The sequence below is a fragment of the Antennarius striatus genome, chromosome 3 (genome assembly GCF_040054535.1).
Source record: "Antennarius striatus isolate MH-2024 chromosome 3, ASM4005453v1, whole genome shotgun sequence".
Taxonomy (NCBI): Eukaryota; Metazoa; Chordata; class Actinopteri; order Lophiiformes; family Antennariidae; genus Antennarius; species Antennarius striatus.
In genome coordinates, this window is record NC_090778.1 from 8,615,536 (window position 1) to 8,641,498 (window position 25,963).

At 40.2% G+C, this 25,963-nt stretch overlaps 1 protein-coding gene across 2 annotated transcripts in view; it reads left to right on the forward strand.

The window, feature by feature from the left end:
- The first annotated feature begins 382 nt into the window (after window positions 1-382).
- Window positions 383-25,963, forward strand: part of LOC137592475 (spermatid perinuclear RNA-binding protein-like) — a 72,110-nt gene continuing 46,529 nt past the window's right edge. For both annotated transcript variants that reach the window (XM_068310676.1, XM_068310675.1), the window contains exon 1: window positions 383-615. The gene's annotated coding sequence lies outside the window, so the exon portion shown is untranslated. The remainder of the gene's footprint in view (window positions 616-25,963) is intronic.

Genomic DNA, 25,963 nt, shown 5'->3' on the forward strand with positions numbered 1-25,963 from the left:
TTTGTAATGTTTTTGTCACTGGACAGAATCCTACTTATTCAAGCACTTAATCATATTTTTAGATCATGTTTTCCCCTTTTTATATGGATATGTTTAATTTTTTATTGATTTTCCGAACTTTACATATTTCCTTGTTTTCTCTATCAAAGAAGCTTTAACTGAATTTTACATACACTACCCTCCCACCAAACTGAAAGTTCCTGTTCTTCAAAAATATGAGGGGATTAAACCTTGACACCTCTTTCCTGTAGTCCACAACAGATTTCTGTTTCAGGCTGTCATCGAGTGGCCCATCTGTTATCACACGATCTTTGTTTGACCGTGGAGGTCGGTGAGCGCATGCGCAGCCTCATCCTCAGGCTGCCCTCGCGCTCCGCGCAGACAGCAGGCTGGTCCGGAGAGGTGCTGTCGCTGACGGTGTTGCTGCTGCCGCCGGCTTCCACTCCGCGTTGTGAGCTGCTGTCCGGATACGAGCTGACATCCAAACTGGACCTAATTCCTGTCGCGTAAAACAAAAACGAGCCAAAGAAAAGAGTTTGGGAGGCTTTAGGCTTTGCCGAGCTATCTCCTTCCTCTCGCGTCCTCCTCGCGGTGTTTAACGGACTGTTGGTGAAGGTAAGTGTCCGCTTTTTGTGACAGTTTACGGAGAAGAGGAAGAGGATGGTGAGCGGGAGGCGGCTGGTGGGTTTCCGTCTCTCGTGGTTCGGTTTGAGCGACTTCGACTCAGTTTCAGCACCGACTCCGTTAAATGTGTTGAATTACTTTGCGTGTAAACGAGATGATAAAGAGAGGCACAGCCACCCGGACCGTCCTGAACATGGTAATTTGACGGTGAACGGGAAATACTCAGCACTGTTTGTTCCACGGGAGTCTGGTTTTCTCCACGCAGCGAGGAGCTGTCAGTAAAATGAAGTTCAAACTGACGTGGATTTAAAAAAAAAAAAAAAAGTCGCTGGTGGGAAACCAGCAGCTGTTTGTCAGGTAGACGAGGAACAGGTGAACGGGCAGGTCCGGGTGGAGCAGGCACCTGTAGGAGACCCCATCAGGAGTTTAAATGGTGATCTGCCAGTAGCATTAAAAACCAATCAATCATCCAATCAATAAATGAATCAATCAGTGTAAAATGTTCAACCAAACACTACTTTTAAGTCTACGATGGGGATTTTCTATCCCACAAGAACATCTTTCATTAGAACACACTCATCACATGTGAAAGCGCTGCTGATTTTCATAGGGTTGTGTTTGAAGTTCCAATGCTTTTTTCTTTGTTTTAAACTAAGGGATTCCATGACAGGACTGCTCTAGAACCTCCAGCTGGTTCTGTCACAATGGAATTATAATTATCATTACTGTACCAAACTAGACTTTTTGAGCGCCATCTTTAAAAATGGATGTGATTAGATCTTCCTCAGTTTGGAGAAAAATTACTTAATGGAATGGAAAGTGTCCAACAGGAGGTACATTTAGTGAAATTGTATTGTCTTTTCATCCAACCCAGCCCCCACCCCCCCAGTATTATATCACACTGCAGAATTCATTCAACTAGTCCGAGGTTTGCGTACTAGGTGGTGACGGAGGGAGCCAGAGCGACTCTGGGTGGGGGTAGACTCTCCTTTTCAGACCACTACCCCACACAAGATCCCAAACACAAAGGGTCATTTTTGAATGAATGTATATTTGTTGGTATTTGCCATATAAACAATATTTTTTGTCTGTTGTTGCCCTGATGGGATGCTCTTGTGGGCCTGGTTGCCCATGAGGCTAGTTCAATGGTGGGGGGAACACCACAAGTAGTCTTGGAACATTTTGGTGTGTTGATCATAGTCTCTGGTTTGAATCCCAATCTTCTAACTTCTGTTGGGATGTGGATAAGATGGTTCCAGCGCACAAAGGAGGATCCAATAACTTGGAGGCCTTTGGGCTAATGGGCTAAGATTCCTCAGGAATGCTGCTGGAAATTAGCACTTTTGTGCATTAGAATTGCTTTTAAAATTACACTGAAATATTTTTTCAACTTATTCTTCTTAACTGTCTTAATTAGTCTTTAATTTCTAATTTCCCTTTGGTTATTATTAAAGTATACAAAATATTAAAAATGTTCTATTTATTAATTTCTGATTTATGAAAGTTGTATTTCACTTTTTTGGCCAGGTCACCCTTGGAAAAAAGATTTTTAATCTGTAAGGATTTCACCTGGTTAAAGATTTATTTTTCACAGGAAAAGGGAATGAGAGTTCAGTAGTTTTTATTCCAACTGTAGTTCCGTGTTGTATGTGATTTCAGAAGCCATTTATGTTCCATAAAAATGCAACATAAATCGTAACATACTGTTTTTGACACTTACTTTTTAACTGGATTCATTTTTAGTGTCACAAAGGTTAGCTATTGTTTGTTTTGTCCAAGATTATGAAGTTAATCAGCAGTTCAAGATTATCTTATTAGATGGGCCCGTTCTAATTTTTTTTTATTTTTTAAAATTTAGTTGTACACACTGTATTTATATAGTGGAGTATGAATTTAAGGAATTACTTAAGTCATGGGTAATTGATGGAATGTACCCAGAAACATATGCGTAGTGAAATATATACCATTAACACAACCTTAAAAAGATCAAAAACATAAAATGAAGAAATAAGTCAATTGTCTCTGACAATTTCTATTTTTACTCTATTGTATCACACAATTGTTATGAACTACACTCCTGAAGATTCTCTCCTTGATTCAAAGCAACTAAAGTTTCTCAGTGTCTTTTACGATGCCTTTGACATTGATGGTTTGTACTCAATAAGGATAGTTTGATGGATTTGGTAGATTTGGTTTATGAGATTCTACTTCAGTGGTTGCACCTTGACCTACGGGGTGCAGGAATAATTGTACTTGGATGCTTTTTTCAGTTCTTACTGAAATTAGATGAGTTAAAAATGCTATTTAGTAATAAAAATTGGCTAGTAATAAAAGTTTTGCAGTACCTTTTTCAGTCAGAACTTGCCAACGTTCAGACATTTAAGAGTTGACAACTTGTGTATTTTTGTAAATGGAATGAATGCATGAAAGTTAGGAAACAGGAAAGCATAATAATTACAGTGAAACTGAAGTCTGTTGTTCTAAGCAGTCTCTCATCAATATCTGATTTGTTTCTGGATTGTTTTTCCCTGATCAATCAGCAGCCAGTGTTTGTTACATCAGACTTTATGTTCAGTCGACGTAACAGTTTCTGCTAGTCCAGCTGCTGGTCCAGCTGTGTCCATCTCGCCCATTCTCACTGCCATTCTGGGTCCACATTTATGTTTCTATTTTTAATTTCAGAGATATGCGGCTTGACATGTTTGGAATTAGAGGATTTTCTCAGTTATAAGAATTTTGTGGTTTAAAAATTAAAATTAATTCTGCTAAAGCCCACCCAGTTATGATGATGTTTACATGACTATTTGAGTTGAATGAGGAGTAAATGAAGGCAAATCTAGCTGATTCAGTTCTTTTTTATATTTTATATTTTTATAATTTGATGGGGATTGTTGGTTTGCAAGAAGGCAAGATTATTCAGCAGACTGTCAAATAACAGAACTGTGCACCCTGCAGAAGAGTCATCATGACCCTTGCTGTTCCAACCCGCACTAGCTCTTGTTTTGCTATCATCTCTATAGAAGTGATAGTTTGGGAACAAAAAGCTAATAAAACTTGTCCGTGCTTTCCCACATTTACTCGATCCTGTTAAACACTCTTCTTTACGTCACCGGTTCATGACACAGGGTACTATTCAAGCAGATTAAGCACCGGCTGAAGCAGAGGAATGTAAATAGAGAAGGTAACTCGACCCGAGTGTTCATCCGCCACTGAATGTGTTGATGAAAATGCAGGCCTGCTTTTGTAAATGAAGCTCAAATGTATGTGACAATTTGATGCCATTTGAGACGTCCTGTGCTGTATGAAGAGGATACACAAATGTTATTTTAAGAGTAAACACTCCATGTAGGTCAGACAGCCTATTAGCAGATAATGTGTCAACCTCTGATTCTCTGATGGTCAAAAGCCAGTCAGGATGGAGCCGACTTTGTTTTTGTACTCACAATATAACAGTTTTGGAAATGAACTCACCACAGTCATAGGCGTAACTAATGACTCTCCTGTTGTGTGTAATTTTTACTGTTTTTTGTGTGTCAGAATTCCCTTTAGTGTAATTTTTACTGTCTTTTGTGTGTCAAAATTCCCTTTACTGTCCACAGCAAGACATGTCCAAAGATTGACCAATAGCAATACTAAGCAGTTTTTTTCTGGTTCAGCTAAATAAAGAATATGCACAGCTCCTCTTTCCCCTCTCCCTGCTGCTGTGTTTGCTTGACATGAAATCTTTGTGATACACTTCAGGTTGTTTCATTCACCCATCATCCGTGGTGATTACTGCAGCCGAGCAGGGGCTCAGGGTCAAATAGTTAGATACAGACAAATGATATGGGCTCATTATATGAAAAATTTAAGAAATAAGTTAAAATGCTATAAATCATTCCTATCAATTTATTGCACAATATTGCCTCACCCTAAAATCATCATATCGGAAGAAGAAGGCTTAAATTGAAATGCCGTCTCAAAATGCACATTTCATGGAATAACATAACACATTTGTATCATGTCACACAACACTCACAATTAACCAAGGAGTTTAATTATTTTTTCCCACTGCATCAGGACTCTTCAGTTGCACATATGCCCCAAGATCTACTGTTGGATCTCTAATTTAACTCAAACTTAGATCTGATTTAAACCTGGGTGTGCAGAGCTTGTTGTTTAATGGACAACTGCAGTTTTTTCCATGGATAAATTTGTTTGCATGTAGTTTTATGCACATTTTTTCCATGTGCCATACATGTGGAGATTTGTGTGTCCGTGTGTTTGTCACTCTTCCCACATTCTTTGCACATGAACAAGAGCTAACTTTATTTAAATTTAATGGATCATTTATTTCATCCTGTCAGGACACCTGTCCCTGTGTCTAAAGCATTAATTATTTCACTTATCTCTCGTGTTTTGGGACTAACGTACAGTACTTGGCCAGGTCACCATTGTAAATGAGAACTGATTTTCAACTGACTTAATGAAGGTTAGTAAATAAAGTACCTTTCTACACTGTTTATTTTGGAAATGCGTGGGAGGAGAGGAAGAGGGAGTAAGGATAGAGGAGGACATGAATAGGACAGGCGACTCATGATCCGTTTATCACAGATGCAGCCTAGTGAGGATTCAGCTGTTTCAGAAGAAAGGTGCTACTTATAATGCAGACCAGCTCATGCAAATTTGTAATGTAGTACAAGTGTCACCTAAAGACTCTAAATAAACTTAAGTGGTTTTTCCTTTCATTTCAGACAGTTGCCTATGCAGCCATAAAGCAAAGACCAGAGACTGCACAGCTGCAATTTGTAATGCCCACAAGAGTTCAGTGAGGAGGGAAATCTTTAGTATAGCTAAACTGTTAGAACTATGGTATATTGTGTCATCCATCTTTAATCAGTAACCTAGCCTAGTATTGCTTTATTTAATTCTTTTTTTTAACAATATGCAGTGCTTGAGCTGCAGTGATGGCCCACATTTTCCAGGATGCAATGTTGGTCAGATCTCGTTGTTTCTTATATGTATTGTAAATAATTTGCTTAACTTTTTTTTTGTTGTTAGGGACTTTTTCCTGTTAAGACTGATTTTGAAATATAATAGGCCAGTAACGTAATAACTGGTCAATAAGGTAATAAAAGTCCTTTGGCAAGTAAAGTAATACTGTAATTTGTTCTTTTATTGGCTGGTTAGTGTGTTATTGAGCTGGTAAAAAAAAAAAAAAAAAAAAAAACTGATGCTAATTTTGCTTGAAATACTGGTTTCTTCCTGTTTCTCCATGTGCAAAAAAGCCACCACTCTTAGCTATGAAGAGTATGAAAAGCTTAGGGAGTTGTCTATCTGCAGCTGACCGAACAGCACAGGTCCAGCACAAAAACACTGTCTGCAAACTTTAGTGGAATCATCCAGCAACATGTGACAAAAGATAAGAGACATAATTCCTACTTGAATGCTTCAGTTTTTACCAGATAAATAATACTATTTTTCTTCAGTGTGTGTTGATATAATTTTGAACACCATTAATGTCCTATTAATAAGACTGAAATTGTAAACGTATTTTTGAAAGACTGAGGTTTTGACAAAATACCAGAAAATATTGAGTTATATTTTTTGCCAATATAGCACACCATATATGAGATTGCTCTGGCTCCATTGTGGAGTTGTTGCCTAAGGTTATCCCAGCAGCTTGCGTCTGTATTGCTCTTGTACTCTTGAGCTTCTGTCTCCTTCCTTAGCGTCTGAGGACCAGAGACGTTGGTGTTCAATTTGCACTGCTCATGTACAAAGACGCTGAGTGTTTGTGACCAAGGTCCCTCTCTACAAAGAGGCATTGTCAGTGTATAGTGGAGGCAGTCTGTAGCTTACAGCAGAATTGGTGGCTCATTGAAGAGCAGCGTCGCACTGAGGTATGACTGTCTCTACTTGTCACCTCAACTCATGTCTTGAAGGAGTCAAGAACCACAAGTGTCTGTCCTTCAGAAGTTCTAGTCCTAACATTTGTCTTTTACACACATTGTACAGTCAACATTCAGTGTTGCAGAATAGTGTTGAAGATGAGATTGAAGAATCTGTAGTTGTTCCTCCAACGAGACAGTGTCCATCACTAAAGATTACTTTAATTGGTTCCCTCACCACTGAGCTGCTAAAACACAGACTTACACAGCACCAATTTGTCGTGGCTCAGAATGGGCAATAACAAAGACTAAATTTACGAGACATGGACAAACATAAGATGATTCTAGTTGTATAGGCTAGATTAATTAGCATTATTGACACACACAATATGGGAAAATGAAAATATATACAGTAATGTCCTTGAACAACAGCATGCTCTATATTTACACGAACACTGAGGTTGTTGCCTGACTCTGACTCTGTCAAATGGGCATTTAGAGAAAAAAAAAAACTTGCTTACAGACTGATTATTGGCAATCAAACAACAACAACAACCTGACTCTGTCTCTGTCAAATAGGCATTTAGAGCAAAACAAAAATATGAACTTGCTTACAGATGATTATTGACAGTCAAACAACAACCTTACTCTGACTGTCAATAATCAAGGCAGCGTCATCATCACCTCCAGAACTGTCAGTACTTTGCTTCACCACCAGTGTGGACTTCATATTTGGATGTACATCATGCTTTAGTCAAATTCCATGCTCTCTGAGTATATTTGCTCTCTGGCAGAGATTGTTTTTTGCTTGTGGTTACTGTTGTGTGCAGTCTAACCATGTGCATACACTTGGTTTTTATGTATGTGGGTTTTGAGACTACTTGTGCGCCACATATAAAACATAAAATCTAACTTTATTCGTATTTGGACTATTCTGAAGTGGCCTTCTATGAGTCCTGATCTAGATTCTATTGGCCATCTGTGGAAGAAGCTGAAACAACTGGAGCAGTCGGCTCATGAGGAATGGGGCCAAAATATCTGTTGACAGTTGCAGAAGTCTCACGGATAGTTCCAGTAAACATTCAATTGCAATGATTGTCTGAAAAGGTTAAGGTATTAAGTGAAGAGCACCATTATATTTGTCTGGGCCTGTTTCATTAGTTTGTTTTTCAAAATAATTTTGTTGAACCACAATTCAAAAGTAGTGTCTGATTTTGATGGGTTAATTTTCAGTAAATTCTTATTTATTATTGCTTGTTTTTGTTAGTGTAAAGTTGTTTCATTGGCCATTTTTGTTTTTGACTTTCATTAAAAAAGGGGTACCAAAATTTTGTTGACATTTGTGGCCTTGCCTTTGTCCACATCTGACCGTGCACTGGGATTCTTTCACCCTAAAACAGGACTGGAATTAACACAGCTAGATAGATAGATGATAAATAGATACTTTAATAATCCCGGAGGATTAGCCTGCTCAGCCAGGAACACCAGGAAACAAAAACAAAAACAAAACAGGACATACCACAAGACATACACTACACTAACAGACACATGTAGCCATAACAGTACATATACTAAACAAATTAAAATATAAACAGTATAAAATTAAAATATAAACAGTATAAAATTAAATTAAATCCAAATCCATTTAACCACGTGCTGACCTCGCCACCTCCCCCCCGCTCCTCCTGAGAGAGTCATTGTACCTCCTGATGGCACGGGGCACGAAGGAGGACCTCAGCCTCTCTGTGGAGGTGCTGTGTGACAGCAGTCTGTCTCTGAAGGTGCTCCTCTGCTGGGAGAAGGTGGTGTGCAGGGGGTGGCTGGTGTTGATCATGATGGCCCTGAATTTAGACATGGTCCTGCTCCCTAGAACTGTCTCCAGAGTCCAGGCTCAGCCCGACCACTGAGCCTGCTCTGCGGATGAGTCTGTTAAGACGGTTCATATCTCTTTTCCTGGCCCCAACACACAATGGCGTATGACAGCACACTGGAGACTACGGACTGATAGAACATGAGAAGGAGCTTACGACACATGTTTAAGGAGGCCAGCCTCCTCAGGAAGTACATCCTGCTCTGCCCCTTCTTGTACCCACAGTCCGAGATGAGTGACCAGTCCAGTCTGCTATCTAGCTGCAGTCCCAGGTACTTATAGTTTCCTACCACCTCCACCTCACTGTCCTCAATGATCACTCATCTCCTTGGTCTTGGAGACGTTGAGTTGGAGCTGGTTCTGTTGGCACCACTCCACGAAGTCAGCCACCAATGCCCTGTACGCCCCCTCATCACCCTCCCGGATACATGCCACAATCACAGTGTCATCGGAGTACTTCTGTATGTGGCATGTATCCGAGTTGTGCTTGAAGTACGATGTGTAGAGGGTGAAGAGAATGGGGGAGAGCACAGTCCCCTGTGGCGCCCCCGTGCTGCTGGTCACCATAGAAGAAAAACAGTCCCCCATACGGACGTACAGGGGTCTGTCCCTGGGCTTGCGCTAGCCATTCGCCACTTCGCCATAGGCGAAGTAAATTCCAGTTGGCTACAAGGTTTGTAGACTGTGTAGCCTCTTATTTTTCCGGAAAAAAGGCTAAAACTTACAACTTTTTCACTCGCTAGCGGTGCTCGCTATTTCCGCTAGGCTATTTCCACTAGCGAGCGGCGCTAGAGCCGCTACTTCCGCATGCCGACGGAATTTAGCCGAAGCATGCCGACGGAAATAGCCGAAGTGACCCGAACGCTCCCAATCATATAAATATGCACTTGGGTCATCAAAAGAATCCAGTGTTTTATAGTAGTTTGTGTTAAAGTCCTCATTAATAAACAAGTGGTGAATGCTGAGAGGGGGTAGGAGTGGTGACAGACCGATCAGAAGGTAAATGAAAGATATTATCAATACTTGTTTGTAGTCTTAGACTTTTGTTCCCTATGACCAGCAGGAATAGCCAGCGATGCATGTAAATGTGTATTCACCTCGCTTGCTATTTTTCATGCCTTTTTAAATTGAAATGAAAAATCATGTTATTGAATTTAAAAAAATAAAATAAAATAAACTATGGCATACCAATGGTGTTGGTGGTGGTCAAAGTTAAAATGTCTTCTAGTCTAAGTAAAACTTCCAAGTAAACATTGAGTAATATTTTGTATGACTGTATCTTCACATAGTGAATGGAAGTTTTCAATTGTCGAATCTCACATTTATACCTGCATAAAGTAGGACAGAAATAAAGATAGTTCAGCTTGAACTGTTGACTTTAGTTTATTTTTGTAGGTAATGGTCGTGGTGGGAGCAGGAAGTCCAGTGGTTGAGGTGGGGCCGTTGAGCTTCGCAGCTCTTGGAGTGGGCTCGGGAGAAGTGGCAGGGGCGGAAGGAGAGGAAGCACAGGAGGAGGGAGCATCAGTGGAGCAATGGAGCAGTGGAGCTACACAATATCAGCACCACATAATATTGCTCCTACGTTCATATTGAATTGATTACAATATTTAGTGATACATACTTCAGCATGGGGTTTATTAATCCTTTTGCCAGGTCAGAGCATCGGACTCTTCTTCCTTACATTTTGGCTCGGCTGCAGGACCTGCATGTCTGAGTGTAACTGAAGGGGTCTGTTGAGGTAAGCAGTGAAACCTGAGCAGAGAGTTTACCGCTGCCATCAGCTCTATCTTCTCTTATTTCAGCTAATCATTCAACCTTATTTCACAGACACTGTGATCCTGTAGTCAACTTCTCCTGCACTGCAGCACTCAGAAAATAGTCTAATTTTATGACCCTGATGGTCACAGAAGATCCAATTCAATCTGAAACAGCCATCCCTGTGACTTCGCCTGGTGAAATAAATACTTCACCATCAAGGGTACTGTCTTTTTTTATGAGGGTTTCTGAGGAGGTCTCTTCTTTTGAGGTGTTTGATGTACTCTGGAAACAGAAACCCTGCAGTACTCTGGATGTTTGCATAGCAGGAGCTGACAGTTGCCTGCCTGTGCCAGAGCTGAGACTCATATACCAAACCGCTTAAAGGCTTCTATTACAGGCCATCAGCTCAGTGTTACATTTATTTTTTGGACAGGGTGAGGGATCCTCAATGTCCAGACAGTTACTAAAACACACACAACTAAATCCTGTAAAGTGTTGTCAACTGTATACTCACTGTTTTTAGTTTTACAGTATTAGTTACTACAAAAAGTACATTTCCATAAAACTGTGTTCTGAATTATTTAGTAGCCATAAACCGTGTTTTTGTCTTTTGGACCACAAAAGTTAACTAGAGTTTCCATGTATTAGAAATGAGGCTGCAGTGGCACCTAAAATGGTGCAGAACTGGTGTGTGTGTGTGTGTGTGTGTGTGTGTGTGTGTGTGTGTGTGTGTGTGTGTGTGTGTGTGTGTGTGTGTGTGTGTGTGTGTGTGTGTGTGTGTGTGTGTGTGTGTGTGTGTGTGTGTGTGTGTGTGTGTATTGTAAATTCTGACTGTCAGTACAAGAATTTGGAAATACAAAACCGATGCATTAGACCAACTTGGTCAGTTTATGTCAGACGAGTATGACTACCTGGATGGAACACTCAGAACACCCCAGTAGTTAAGTGTGCAGTAATGGTCAATTCTCATCTTCAGTTGTGTAGCAGAAAGGGGAGGGGCTTAGAATGTTATGACCACTAATAAGTTCTTTATCAAGGCCCTGTTAGTGCAGGATATATACAGTTTATCAAAGCAATGTGTTCCAAGAGTGAAAAAATGGGCGAGTGTACAGATTTGAGCGAGTCTGACAAGGACCAAAGAGTCATGGGCCAGTAAGATGGGCAAGGGCAAGTGTTGCTCTGGCTCCACCTGTGGCCACACTCATTTCTCCTCTATTGCAGTAATCAGTAATAATAATAAGAAATAATGAATAACAATTAGACACAATTAAGTTTACTGTTCAGGTCTATGCTAACCTGATAAAGGTGAAACATTTCAGTTTTGTGATGTGATTCTATTTGTAAGATATTAAATCACTTGTGTGATGAGCAGTTGTGTACATTTACAGTTTGGGGAAATTGGATGGTGAAGAAAAGTGTCCAAGTCCAATAAACCATTTGAACAAGTTAACATTTTCTCCAATAGAAGGCTTGTTACCAATGAAGTGGGACATGTAATAACGGCTTAACATCTGCTCACTACACATGATTCTGTGATTCATAATACCTGGACTGTGATATAAAAAGAGTAACATTTTAATTTCTGCGATGTTACCATGCCTGGTCATTTCATATTACACCATCTGAGCTCCATTCAGTCACGACAGATTGGTGAGCCTATTCTAGCTCTGTCATTTTTGTAATCCCGCTGAGGACAGACGAGCCTACCTGATTGTTTCCTGCCCAGTAGTGAGTCTCTGCAGCAGGCAGCGTTTCACCTCAATATCTCCCTGGCATACCTTTAAGTGCTGTTTTGCTCGTGGAGAACGAGTACAGCTTGTTTTGAGGCTTGCTGAAAAGGACTCACAGAGAACCAGAGCTCTTTGCCAGCATTTTCACAGAATTCACACAAGTACTTCTGCTCTGACGGCATGAAAAGACGGTCTTCAAATCCTCTTTGTGCTGGAACATTCAACCAGCTCCCCCAGGTGAAGGACAGATCTCCTACACAAGTCTGGAAAAGGGTATTTAAGTTTTCCAGATAAAATCATACAGTTTCTAGACTCCGGAATGGACTTTTATATTGTATCACGTCCTCACATGCAAAAACTGCATGAATATAACAAATTCAAATTAGAAAATGTCCATTACGGTAGTTTTCTTCCATTGACATTTTTTATTGAAATTGTCTTTTTAAATTTTTTTACTTGACTGTTTAATATAATGTGGATACAGCCTTATTTTATTAGTCAGGGCTGGAACGTTTCTGGTCTTGCTGCTGCACTGTCCAAGCTTAAGCCATTTCTCTTAACATTCTGTTCAATTTAGCTTTTGTCTCAGGCATTGGTTATTCAACCCATGACATTAGTATATTTACTTGTTGCAGAACACAGCACTTAAGTTAAATCCGGAGACCAGAAATGTTTGGGGGGAAAAATGATTAGTGAGTCTTTTATGCAAGCTAACGCGCTATGAGCCAGATGGAGAGGATGTGTGTTGATACGGTTAAACGATCTCTTGTGTTTTACTGTTGGTAGCAGTGATGTTGTGGAGAGGTACGTGAGCTGTGAGTGCGATGAGGTGGAGTCCAGGAAGAATACTGTGCATCCAGACCTTCATTAATGAAAACCATTAGTGGTCTGTGCGGCTTTAGATGAGATGCTCTTATATTCTCACCTGAGCTCACTGGAGTCAAGGAATTACATCATGACGGAAGTTTCCAAGGCTTGGCTGAGATGAAAGTATGGTTCCGTAAAGATACAGAACCACACTGAACACATAAACAAGTCCTCTGAAAATACTGAAAAACAATCTTGATTTGGCTTCCTCTTTCTTTTGAGTTAACTGCACAATTGCTCTCATGCAATCAGATTATACAGTAATAATCATATAAAATGTGATATTCAGTTTCTGAAAAAGTGAAAAATATTGATTTTAATGCAGATAATGGTCATCAGCTATAAACTACGTGATCAAATCAGTATGATTTTGATGTTTTCAGATAACAATGCATTTTCTCGGCATCACCTTTGTTGTGCGCCGGATCAACTGTGTTTAGATGTAAAATCATGATTATTGACAAGATTAGAGATGACAAAGTTAGTTTCTCAACGTTTCTGTCACACATCTCAGATAGAAAGGTTTTTCTTATTTTATATCTACAATACAAGATTGGTGTTTTCAAATCACTCTCGTGACCGTGATGCAAAGGATCCTATTCTAGGCACTACACAAAGCTGCTTTTTTAAATTCTTCCTGGTTAGTGTGGATGTGGACTTTAAGAAACCTCACACTAGACTATATGAGCAGAAAATCCTGATGCTTAGGTGTTGATTTGTTACTTATACAGCTTCGCTATTCCACCTTTTGAAATTCAGAGACCTGTTGCTGTTTGAAGACACAGTGAAACACCATCTGTATTTCTTTAATGTGTTCCAATTGCTGCTGAAGAAAGGTTGAAGTAGGATTATGAGCAACAAACAAGTAGATTTTGACTCATTCTTCCGACAGACGACACAAAAACAGCACTGATGGTGAACCCTGGGTGTTTATGGAAAAGCACTGTTGCACGTAATGAAGCTAATAGCATTCAGTAGACAACCAGCTTGTTTCATTGGAAGAGATTTAAGAGTATAACTGTTCAAAGGTTGTTTTTACTGTAAGTTATTGCAGCTTACAAGTTTGTTTTACAACACACTTAATCTTACAGTTAAATGTGTCCTTATTTTTCAGTGGCTGAAGTTTCTGAACCATATGGATTCTTCGTTTCAGAATATCTTCCACTTTTGACTTGTCTCCATTTGTCTCTGCTTTCAAATACTTAATAAAACCGAATCCACAGGTCAACTCTGGTCAACACTGTTCTTTAGTGGCAGCATGGTTGGTGCACATTGAAGACAGAATATTAAACACTCAGAGTCACTGAATAAAAGGTAGCCTGAGGTAAAGGTTTTGACTAACTGTTATTTATCATTGTTTTTTATTGTTAGGTGTGTGTCCTAGGCCTCAGTCCTCAGCAATAAGAGGTTTGATTTTGTGGACGCATGTTGATATGAATACTTCTGGTCTAACAGTAGCATTTCAATTTGGAAGGAGTTAATGTTTGACCTCTGGAGGGACCTCGATTGAGGTTGTGATATCTCAATTGTATGTGACTTGAAAGGATTTGTAGCGCAGTCGTCTGAGGCGGGTATGTAGAAATTCATGGTATATTTCACAGATGAATTATCAGTTTGGATATTTTTTAGACAGCATTAGATTGGAATTTGTTGTAATTGTTCTGCAGGTACTCAGAGAAGAGGGAACGTAGCTCAATAGTGGCTGGGGAGGATGGCTGGTTCGAAACCCACATGGACCCAAAAGTTTGGAGTGTGGGCTGACAGTTGGAGAGGTGCCAGTTCACCTCCTGAGAGCTGACGAGGTGCCCATGGGCAATGCACCGTTCCCCAGCAAGTTGCTCTTTCAGGCGCAACACAATGTAGCTTACCGATGCTTTAACATCACCCTCTCCCACAGGCATGCTTGTGTGTGTGTGTGTATGTGTGCATGGGCTGCTACATACAGTATATACTGTGCATGTGTGTAAAAATAGTGGGAAGAAAACTAAGAATTATTTCTTCATCTTAATGTTCTTGTTCTTGTCATTTTTGTTCTTGTTCATCTTAATCTTGCCCTCCTCCCTCTCCCTTTCTTCCACCTCCTCTACTTCCTCAACTTCCTCCTCCGTCTTCTTCGTCTTTTTCTTGTTTTGTCTTGTTTGTATCTATAAAAAACATCTGTATTTGTTAAATTATGGATGCTATATTTGACCTCTCACTGAATTTTTTCTTTTTGTGAGGAACAATACTGTTGCCAATTAAAATATACAGTAATTGTACCTGGAAAAATATTTTGGTCTTAGATGGCATACAACAGATTTTGTGTTTATCCATGCAAGGTGTTAAAATTGTTAGAGATAGTGGGAACTATTCACTACCCAAAAAGGACTTTATAAAAGCCTCCCTGTTGTGTCTATTTAAAAACAAAACAATGAGGTCAAGGGTTTTTGCTCTCCTTGTGACAAACACAAAGGCCAGAGAAGCTGCCTACCTATATAAATATCAAAATGCTTTATAAAATTAACATGTCAGCATGTAGTGATGGGAGAATTTTGACCAGTCATCCTCATTTGAAAAAATCAAGATTTTGGTAGCCAGTGAACTACTTTGTAGGTTACCAGTTCATCTTTATGTCTTTTGGGGTGGCTTTCAGCGCTCGGTTCTCAGCTTTATTTTCTGCAAGTGTTATGGCAGTAGGTCTGATGGGTTCCTGCGAGGTAAAAAGTCTCTGCTGTGATAACTCTTTTCAAGGTGAATAGATTTACTGTATTGGCCTCAGCCCACAAAATCTGCCTTTACAGATGCCCAGTGCAACTCCGTTTGATATTATAATTGGCTCACACTGGGACTTCATTAACACAGAACTGCTAGACAAGTCTGGAGAAGAAACTTGATTCTGTCAAATACGTGAAAACTAATAAAAACAGAGTTGATACTGTGGATTTTACTTCCCAACAAGTTAATCAAAAGTAATCAGCAAAAGTGATGTCACAATACTTTTCTGTCATTTTCCAAAAATCTTTGTTGTACTGAATGACTGCTGACCAGGGAATGTAACTCGTTTTGCTGCTACTCGGGTATTCAACTTCTATCATTTACTTTTACATTTCATTTAAAGTTTTAGTAAAAGTAGATGAACTGAAACCAATCATAAGGATGTGTGATAAGATGTTTCCATCAAAAACTTACCCAGTCTATCCATTCTAGCTATTTACTTTCTATATTTTTTTTCACCACAGGAACTTTTATCATTTTGGGAAGATTTTGAAAAACCTTTGAGCATTTCCACCAAAATTATACAGAGGGAAATTTTTTGTCAACCCCAAACTTTCCCCCCAAAAACGTGCCTACTAATGGAGGGTAAGAATAATCAGATTCCCTGGAATTCTTGAGGACTGTTGAACTCTGATTGGTGTAATACACTCGCAGCATTACGCAGTGTAGGAAGGGGGTCTTCCACCAATCCATTGCTCTGTTGTGAAGATACAGGGAAAAAGTTTTGCAAGTCATGGAGGTTTGGTGGTAAAGGGGGCCCAATAGGCCAGTAGCAGTATGATGTAGAGTCATGTTTGGTTTGTCGTCAGCACAGCAGAGAAAAGTTTGGCACAGCTTGATTATCATTAGAAATAAAACTGTGAAACACCCCTGACCATAAGTGCAGCCATGTACACACAACCTCTTTATGTCAGTGCCTCTCCAGAGTTCAGGGAGTATGATCCAAATAAAATGATGGGTTGTGACTCCAGGACTCAGTCAGAACCAGGAGATCAAACTACATGAGAAGAAGAGGGTGATGACTGGTTGAGAATGAGGAGTCAGATGAAGAGGATGTAGCTTAAGTAATGAAGCATCTGGTGTTCTGTTGAGGGACCCATGTCTGTCATGATCGTAGATGGTCTCCGTATTCATTCCTTCGTTTGTTTGCCCCCAGTTCAGGACAAAAAAAAGTGGTTCAGGTTAATTGGCTGGTCCCAAATTGTCCATAGGTGTGAGTGTGTGCGTGCGTGTTTGCCTGTGTGTCTACATGTAGCTCCGCGGTGTACTAGCATCACACCCGGAGTGTACCATGCCACACATCCCCGGTCTTCTGGGATAGGCTCCAGCACCCCGCAACTCACGACGGCGTATGAAGTGGGTTTGAAGAGGAATGAATGAATGAACTCTTTTGTGTTTGTGTCAAAAATGTAACCAGCTCTTTAGTGAAATGGTGTGAACTCTTTGATGGGAAGGGGGGTGTCTTTCACACAACAAGATTCTGTTCATACCGTCATGATTAAAAAGTACATTAAATGCATATTTGTAAAACTTTCCAAGGCTGAGTTGCAGAAAATAATCAAAACTTTGTTGAACAAAGCCAAAACCACTTTACTAACACCAAGGGGATAATAAAGGTGATGGTACTGCAAGCAATGAAATGCAAGGCGATCGTCTTTTTTTTTTACACTAGAATAATAGAGCAGGTCTGAAGGAGGCAGCAGCACTTCTCCCAGATCTCTGTTCTTTCTTATATTTTCCTGCCAGATTCTTCCTTTGAGTCTTTGTCGATACAAAGAGGGTTTTGTGGGAGAAAAGCAGTGACTGACAGTTATATTTCAGCTTCCTTACACTTCTGCCATCCTGACATTCACACTTATGCTCAATTTTCTTATATTTCTTTAGAGAGGAACTTTTTTAATTGTTGGAGAAAGTTTTTTTTACTCTCCTGTATTCCCTGGCTGATTCACCATTAAACCTTTTAAGTGTTCCTGGGTTGACATTTTGTTCCCCTCTTGTTCATATGAGAGTTTACTAGGTTACTTTTTGTTCCAAGAGAACAGGTCTGGGTCTCTGGCTGCCACATGTTTTAGCAGGTCATTATTAGAACTCACTTAACTGTAGCTCTAGTCTCAAATGAGTGAGAGCTAACAAATATTGAGTCCTTATTTATAATCCTTTATAAATACTTTCTATCGGGCTACGTTGTCGTGGTAACCTATCTTGAACACCTAACCTGCTCCGGAGCAGGATAAGTTCAGGATAAGAGCTCAGCAGGTATAACAGCCCCACCTACTGACTAATCAGAGCTCAGCAGGTATAACAGGCGCGAGAGAATATTTAGAGATCGTTGTACGAAAGGTACAGGTTTTGGGGAGAGGGGTTATATTACATTTGTCAGCTGCTGGAGCCTTACATCAGTAATGTAACGCACCGCAACCACGCGCTGACAGTCCCGCAGACAGTGTGCATTGCACTGAGGTTTTTTGCCACAGTTAATATATTTCTTAGTGATGTTCGTAATTATTATGATGTCCTTAAATCCCTCGTTGGATGGGTTTCAAGCAAGCCACAGATAAAATGCCATTAATTAATTATTTGTTTAAGTAAATCATGGATTGATTCATTCATTCATAGGTACTTTTATGTATTCTGTTGGCTATGCCGAAAACCTCGGGAAGAACAATGTAGAGCTATTCATAAAGTCGCGTGGGCTACAATCACATGCCATAACGAAACATGTCGTACACACATACATTTATGGAACACACAAATGTTACTGTAGTCAGATAAACAAGTGCAGTCATAGTGGGGAAGTAATATCTTGGCTTGCACTAGCCATTCACCACTTGGCCATAGGCAAAGTAAATTCCAGATTGGCTACAAGGTCTTTAGACTGTGTAGCCACAGTGGCGTTCTTATTTTTATGGAAAAAAAGGCTAAAACTTGAAACTTTGTCGCTTGCTAGCGGCGCTCGCTATTTCCGCTAGCGAGCGGCTTTCGCTATTTCCGCTAGCAAGCGGCATTTTCCGCATGCCAACGGAATTTAGCCGAAGCATACCGACGGAAATAGCCGAACTAACCTGAACGCTCCCGATCATTAAATATGTACTCGGGTCATGACCTCCTCTCGTCCAATGAAAAACACTTTTTTTTTTACAAGCTGAACCCGCAAATTTGTGTACAACAAGGCGAGGACGATTGATCAAAAGAATCCAGTGTTTTATAGTAGAGTTTGTGTTAAAGTCCTCATTAATAAACAAATGGTGAATGCTGAGGAGGGGGTAGGAGTGGTGACAGACCGATCAGAAGGTAAATGAAAGATATTATCAATACTTGTTTGTAGTCTTAGACTTTTGATACCTATGACCGGCAGGAATAACCAGCGATGCATTTAAATATGTATTCACCTCGCTTGCTATTTTTCATGCCTTTTTAAATTGAAATGAAAAATCATGTTGAATTAAAAAAAATAAAACTATAGCATACCAATGGTGTTGGTGGTGGTCAAAGTTAAAATGTCTTCTAGTCTAAGTAAAACTTCCAAGTAAACATTGAGTAATATTTTGTATGACTGTATCTTCACGTAGTGAATGGAAGTTTTCAGTTGTTGAATCTCACATTTATACCTGCATAAAGTAGGACAGAAATAAAGATAGTTCAGCTTGAACTGTTGACTTTAGTGTATTTTTGTAAGTAAACTGAACAGAAGATTTTGTCCTCAAAATGCACCAGAATGCAGGAAAACAACCCCATTTTCTAACACCCGCCCACGCCCCCTGCAACGAGTGTCGGTCGTCCGCGCACTGCACCACTGTCTTGGACACAGAATGTGGCTTTTTGTGGCTTTCTCAATTCTTTTATACTGAGCCACAGTGGCTTAGTCATACTACCTCCTAGTGCAAGCCCATAATATTATAATGACACTAACTTCCGCATTGACAGAGTCGGCGATTTTTCGCCAGTGATCCTTGCGCCATTTGGCAGCTGCAACTGTGTTGCTTTTTGCCTGGATTACTGATTTGTACTGCTCGTATTTATTAGTTATTATTGTTTGCTCCTTCGTGGTGAAATATGCGGCTCGGGCCGGTTTGTTGCATGTTTGGGATTGGTCGCATGCAGCCACCTCCGCCTTTTTTATGTGAGTTATGTGAGTGCGCACAGATCTAGACTGGACAAGCTTGAATTGAATTAGTGAGTTGATAGCCGGCTTCATGGCACCGAAAATCCAGAGGGTGGATATCTCGGTAAGTGAAGCCAGATAAGTAAGCGGAAGCCCGGCTAGGTTAATCAAGCTTTATGGTACAGGCCTTAGGTTTTTACATCCTGTAAATGGCCTAACCGATCAGCTTTGTTTCTTCTGCATCATTTTACCTTTATGGTTAAACCTGTGCATTTCTGTCTCGTGCCACTAGTGTGACTTTTACACATTTGCGTTCAGTATTTATGAGCTACAACAACAGAAGGTTCTGTTTAATCACCCATCTTATTCATCTACACAGCTTGTTTTCTCCTCTAAATTTTTACCCAAACCCACCGGCTCACTATCTTTCTTTTTTTCCATCTCTTTTCTGTAGACTCATCTTTTTTCTGCAAGTTCTCTCCCCAAGAAATCACACACCTGTTTTGAATATTTTTTCCACCTATGGTTCTTTTTTCACAACAGCAGACATCACCACTAGTACATTGAGGATAAATGAAATCCTAAATTCTACACATGCTTGATAGACAAAACAGCAAAATTATGGTGCTGAATCTGAAGCTTACACACACACACACACACACACACACACACACACACACACACACACACACACACACACACACACACACTGCTCTCAGTAGCAGCAGGGATGTGAGCATTGTGCTTACTTGGATGTTTTCAAGTCCACAGTGCTGCACTCATCCATTAATGCATTAATGAAGGCCTAATCCTCAGCTGAAAAAACAACTCAGAAGCTGCTGTTTCATAACAAAGCAGCTGTGTATCCTGATCCTACTGTGTGGACGTCACCCAGCTGGGCTTTGTAAACCTGCTTTAGGGCCTGCCCAACCTTTACCTCTGTTGCAGATAACTGTCTGCTGGTAATGCTGTTGTAATGATCAGACACTACCCATTCTGTGGGAATGTCTGACACGACATGCTCACTGGGCTGAGTAACCAGCCACAAGCATCGTCTTCAGATTTGTCGCATGGAGGCATTTGCATATTATGAAAAGAATAGGATGAAATTAATCAGTTAATTTGCCTGGTTTAAAACCTCTCTGCATGATTAAAACGATTACACCATGGATTTTGATGCACTTTTGACAGGTTTGGATTGAAATTCAATTCACTTCACGTGGGGCTAGCTGTATTTTCATTGAAGAGTAATCATGTCAAAATGTTTCAGACTTATTTCACATCCTGACTCTGTTGTCATTTTGTTTGACCTTTTAAGTATCAAAGTAATCCAAGGAGTTATGCATCTGTGTTCATTGTGCACAGAGGCATCACTCCACAACCTCATTGTTTCAGATTTAAGTAACCAAACAAACACTCTGAATGTTTTTGAACATGTTTGTTCTGAGATGTTTCAAAAAGGTTCAAGAAGAAGAAAAAGAAGAAGAAAAGAACTTCACAACGGAGGAATTTTTCCCCCCCACTCTTACACTGATTTACATGCATATACCGTATTTATTCGAGTATAACGCGCAAAATTTTCTACCTAAAAAAGAACTCAAAGTTTGGGTGCGCGTTATAAACGAGGGCTGGGGTGACACGCTTAGATGTATTAGTATACAGTATTATTTGCGCAATGACTTATTTGTTGAAGATATCGCTGACCACAATCGCAAAACATTGAATGCAACCACATCTCTCGACCCACAAAACGTCCATGGTCGATTTTAGTAACAGTATCCAAATCATTTGCGTGGGCGATCTAAAATAAATACCGGTAATTCATAATGGCTCATGCGCATCACTCCTGCAGAGGCGAGGCGTATCTAAGGAAATGGTATTCAATAATCAAATGCCTCATCAGCAGACCTTGTCGGATGGTGTCATTTCCGAGAATTCTTATTATCCGCTGTGACGTATGATATTTGATTATTGATTAGCATTTTATTAGCTACGCCTTGTCTCTTCATTTCCTTTCCTCGCCTCGGCCACACTGAAACGTGAGTTACCGGTAAGCATTGCTGGTGTATCTGATGATGAATCGGACTTTGAAAGATTTTAAATACCGGTAAATATTGTTAATTTTATTTCGGTATTGTGTTCATAGTTTACGTTGTCAATAAATGATTTTTATCATGGACGCACGTGTTTAACAATGTTTGGCACTTACAATGCTTTGTCTGAGCCGAGAAAAAGTGAAACAAAATTTTATACCGATTTTTCATCGAAAATTAGGGAAGCGCGTTATACACGTGTGCGCGTTATACTCGAATAAATACGGTACGTATATATTGTGTGTACAGGCCCCTGAAACAAACACAACCATACACAAGGGGGCCTATAATCATGCAAATTGTGGGAGGCAGAACGCCAGGCAGGTCCAACCAGGTGCCCCCCAAATAACAAGGTTGTAGGGGGGACGGGGCCTTGCTCGAGGACACCTCGGCAGTACTCAGGAGGTGTGAGCTCCCATTGTCAGCTCCCATTCTGAGTTGGCTGGGTGAGAGCGGGAATCAATCACCGAAGTGAATTAGATCTTACTTTTCACATTAAGTGGAACATCTTTCCATTTATCAGTTTTTATATGGAGTTAGCTTGTCTTCCTTGCCCTGGTGAGACCACAACAGCACATGCTAACACCGTACATTACAACTCTTACAGATTGTCCGATAAATCCGAGGGACTGTCTATTTCAGAAAAATATGTAGTTGTCATAAATAACTTTCCATACAGGAAAAATATATTATGATGCCTTATTCGTGTTCATATCCTCTCCATTAAGACGTGTGTATCACGTAAGTGATAGAACATGCAGATACAAACTGAATGTATGAAATGCTGGGGGCTCAGGATAGACAGGTCAGTTCTTTTTTTTTTTACATTACGCCTTTCTGGGTTACTGTCCTCAGGATGTCACCTTTACTACTTTATTTTTCCTCTACGGCACCATATTTTCGGAGCTGTCACTCTAATTATCACCCTGGCGGGAATCCAAAACTGAGCTCACATCTTGTCTGAAAACAAATGTGCAGAAAATCATCAGATCCAGGTCTGAGATGCAGCCTCTCTTACATCAGCCCTGTCGCTTGAAGAAACTTTGGACTAATGAGTGCTCATTAACAAAATAACTCATTTCCACACATCAGTTTTTCTCACTTTAACCAGACTTTTTCCCCCCTTTTTTTTTAGAATTCACATCTTCTAGTAATTCTGAACTTCCATTTTCTTTTTTTCAGCTGTTAATTCAACACTTCTTTTTCTGAATCAGCTCTGGCTCCCTGAATCCTTCTTTTGGATGTTGCACTGCATTCTCATCATTAAAAAACAAAAAAGTCATTAAGGGTTCTTTGTATAGCATCTCGTGAAAAATTAAATTCCCATAATTTAGCTTCAGAAAGATGAATTTTATTCTTCCTTAGGTATTTACCTTGCTTCCTCTGAGCCGCTGCCACGGATCAGGCTATAAAATTTGCTCAAGATGGCGGATTAGTACGGTATTTAAACACAGCTATGTCCCTTTGTCTCTAGATACATACCAACCTTCCGTGTGTGTGTGTGTGTGTGTGTGTGTGTGTGTGTGTGTGTGTGTGTGTGTGTGTGTGTGTGTGTGTGTGTGTGTGTGTGTGTGTGTGTGTGTGTGTGTGTGAGACGAAGTTGCTGTGTGTTGCCCACCCCCTGCCAGCTGTGACTCACTTATATAACTTTTGTAGTCAGTTTTATTGACTCTGCAGCAGAGTCTGACATCCCTGTCTCAGCGAGGAGATCACTGAAAATGTGTGCAGCTGTAAAAAATATGTTCCTCGCCGGTGAGAAGTCGTAATGGTCAGGGTGATGGTACTTGTACTGAAATACATTATGTTCTACTCAGTGGTTTGCAGTGGTGCTGTGAGCTCACATAAATTAGGAGAAGGCGGGAGCGGGTGTGTCAGGTTAGGGGGTCAGGACTCACATGGCTCTTGAAATCCATTGGTTGTTCCTAACTACCTTCACGTCCTCCTCCTCCTTCAACGTGTATTTCAAAAATAATTTGTCTAGAAAACCGTTGAACAATTTAAGGAGTGTTATAAAAGACATTACTCTGTCCTCTAGGAACTGGGATGGCAAGTAAACTGTTTAAGCAACCTGAAAAAATGTTTAATAGCTTAACAGTTAAATAATCTACCATGAACCACAGTGATAACGGACGGTTCATCTTAGTACCTATCTCCACTCTGTTTTTTCTGTTTTTCTGGATCAGATGTAGGTCAGGGGATAGACATTGACCGTTAAATAAAGACATATCATCTGTAGTCACCTCCTTAAAATCTAAAGCTGATCACCTACTGCAATGCAAAATGGTCTGAATGACAAATATGGTAAGAAGGTATAATCAAGCAATCAAGTTTTATTTATATAGCGCTTAATCATGGCAACAGACATTTCAAAGCACTTCAACAGACAGAAAAACCCAACTGAACCTGAAGCATAAGCAACGGTGGTGGGAAAAAACTACCTCGATGAGGAAGAAACTCCGGGCAGGACCCAGACTCTTTTGGGCGGCCATTCGCCTTGACCGGTTGGGTGTAAAAGAAATAAAAGGAAGATAAGGACAGGGTAAGAGAAAGAGAGACAGAGAGAGAGTGGCAGATAGACCAGATAGTCAGTGTCAATATGGTTATAGTTAGACGATTGGGGTTGTTGCCTTCAATGCATGTTTCCCATCATGTTGTTGGTAAATTCTAGGCACAATTACAGCTGCATGGATGACTGTATGGCAGTACGGAGGAAGAAAGGAAGCAGGACCCCAGTCGATGGATAGATGAGGGGTGTTACTTGTTGGCTTGGAGGAGAAGGTCCATAGCAGATGGGTAGATGAGGGGTGATACTGGTGGGCTTGGAGGTGCAGGTCCACAGAGGATGGTCCACAGTGGATGGGCGGATGAGGGGTGGAACAGAATGGTGACACAATAATAAATGTTTCAAACTATTTTTTTCATTCAGATGAAAAAACTATTTGCCTTGTGATCATATCCTCATGTGATTTGTCATCTACATTGAACAACGCAGCATTCTGCCTCAGCAGGAATTATACAAACATCGAGAATGTAATTTGGTGTAATCTGCACACACAATGAAATAAGTTTTCCACTGGTGACATTCATAAAGACACGTCCTCATGTATTGTCTTAATGTTTAAGGTAAGGAAGCATCATGCTGTAAATAACTTGAGAGAATTTACAACTCACGTTGTGCTTGTTGAAAAGAAATTATTTGAAGGTTATTCTGCGTCTCTGCCAGAGGAGATCAACAAAGATTTTGAGTTAACGGGATGTCACCAAGTATTTTGACAGTTTTTTCCAGTAGTTAGTGGTGAAGGAGTCTGTAATCTTTTTTTGTCAAATCAAATATAAGTCGCAAAATCTTTGAATGGAGAGCTAGTTCTTTCTTTACTTATTTATTCATTGATTTATTTTTTATTTTTTATTTTTTGCGTTTCATCCTGCCTGGTGCAAGCTCACAGGATTGCACAGGGTGTTATCCGAAGTCTTGTGTGAACATAAAAGGCAGCTCATAAAAGTTACCCTGCAGTGAAAACGATCTAAATAAACACAGCTCTCTGGAATGTCCTCCACGTTTTCATCTGAAAAATGAAGGGGGCAGGAGAGGCAAGAGGGGACTTTAGGGGGAGAATACCCAAGGAGGTGATGGTTTGGAGTGGCAGAACAGCCATTTAGTTGATTTTCCTGTCCAGACTGCAGCAATACAGCATGAGCGGTCACCTTACCCACATCACAATGAAGGCTCAATGAGTAATTGAAATACACAACACAGAGAAGATAATGTGCCCTAACGTTGATCATTAACATTGTGAATACCTTCCTGGAGTTTTTGTTGCACAGCAATGCTGGTGATTGTTTGCGTTCCTCTACAGGCTGCTAGTTGTGCTGCCAGTTGCCTTCTGTCTGACGACAGGCTTTCTTCTCCTCTCCTCAGCTCCTGCAAGTATTTGTTTCAAGTCATTGTGCAGACATATTCAGCAGAATGCAAATATCTCAAGATGTCAAATATCTCAGGAAGCTGAACTTGAACATTAAAAAAAAACTGTAGAATCTGCTTTGTCATGCATTGAATCTTACTTGCCTGAGCCAACCTTAACTAAAACTAATACAGGCAGTCCTCAACTTACGAAAATTTGACTTACAAACATTCTGAGATACGAACCAACCCGCACTGCCACATCTGACTATTGTCCTGCAGTTCCACTTTCTGCCACTTGTCTCCTTCTCTTGTTCGTGTTTGTTGTTTTATAGTGATTTTAAGAGTCCAGTGTTTGTGGTGGACGGACGTGACATAAAGCAAAATGAAGTAA